The sequence below is a fragment of the Arachis ipaensis genome, chromosome B02 (assembly GCF_000816755.2).
Source record: "Arachis ipaensis cultivar K30076 chromosome B02, Araip1.1, whole genome shotgun sequence".
Taxonomy (NCBI): Eukaryota; Viridiplantae; Streptophyta; class Magnoliopsida; order Fabales; family Fabaceae; genus Arachis; species Arachis ipaensis.
The window spans coordinates 71089925-71091597 of NC_029786.2; positions in this window are offsets into that span (position 1 = coordinate 71089925).

Consider the following 1673-nt stretch of genomic DNA (forward strand, 5'->3'; position numbering starts at 1 on the left):
TTTGCACACAACCTCCAAATGGTACTCGGATAGTACAACCAAGATCCGGCCGAATTCTTCTCAGCCAGCTTTTGAATGTCTTTTGCAAGGATTTCATGGACTCTTATCTCTCCTCCCACAATGATACAATGCAGCATCACGGCTCTCTCCCTGTTAACTTCTGAAGTGTTCACTGTGCCCAGAATTGATCTTTTCATCAACTCATACCATCCTTTTGCTTCCGGGGTGAGGTTACATCTCTTCAGGAACTTATATCTGTTCTTGTCATCTCCTTCCCACTCTGAGTTGAAGATTCTTTGACCACCTAGTCATCACAACATACATTAGTTTTGTCCAACTATGGCAAGAGTATTCCTTTTATATGAATCATCAATTCTTATATACAAATGAACCGTGACTCATCTTTGGAGGACACCAAACTTAATGTTTGGTCATGCATGAAGAAATTGTGTCTCTTCCTCCAATTAGTGAAATCCCAATGTCACTCTTAGTTAAATGTTTATAAGAATTGCTTTCATCCTAATTTTCTTTTTCTCTCTTTTTTTTTTATGAAGGGTCAATTGTGTCCCTAAATCGGTTCATCAAGTTTTGATGAACACCAAACTTGTTTCTTGTCAAAGGGTACATCACAATTGATGCCTTCATTACCAAATAAGAATTTTTTTTTTCATTTATAAGATTTTGGAAAACAACAATTGTATGATTATTGATGCATGAATTTCAAATTTTCATGAAGTTATGTGGACACCAAACTTTAGTGTTTGGCCATATGCTTTTAAGCTTGCAAAACGGAATTATTTGTAACGTTGGTTTAGTGTGCTTGAAGGCACACCAAACTTAGAATTCTCAGCATATGTTTCAAAACAGTGCATGCAGTCAATGGACATGTTCATGAAAAAGGAAAAGAATTCATGCTCAAATGATCATAACTTATTGAATTTAAATTGACATGAATCTTAAAGCATGGGTTGCCTCCCATGGAGCGCTCTTTTATTGTCATTAGCTTGACATTGAGGCTTTCTTTTTATGGTGGTTGGTGCTTGTAGAGCCTCAATTTGTCTCCTCTGACCGTGATCTTCTTCTTTGTTCTCTGGTGTTCAATTTCAGCATGCTCTAATGAGAGTATGTTGCTGACAGTGTAGTAGTCCTCAATTTGTTGATTTGCCCCCAGCTGTTGATATATCAGTTGCACTTTGTCACCTTTGGAAAGCCCCTCTGTTGGAATCTTTCTGTTCTTCCAATCCCTTTTTGCTTTGTTTCTTCGTTTCATCTTTCCTTTTGTTGATCCTTCTTTTCTGGCCGTAGGCTTTCCTTGGGGACCTCTCTTTTCAGTGGCTAGTACTCTAATATCCTCTTGGGCTTCTTCATCAGTCTGCACAATCCTTAGCATTGGGATGTTGCTGTGACCTTCCTGGTCATTTTTCATATAGTCTTTCTTCTCCTTGCTAAATTGTGCCTCTGGTAATACCTTCAGAGTGACACTCTGGTCATGCATCCTGAGAGTTAATTCCCCTTCCTCTACGTCTATGATAGCTCTAGCAGTGGCCAAGAATGGCCTTCCCAGTATAACAGAGTCACCATCGTCATCGTTTGATTCTAGAACCACAAAATCAGCAGGGTATATAAAACTGTCCACCTTGACCAAAAGATTTTCAATTACGCCCCTGGGGTAT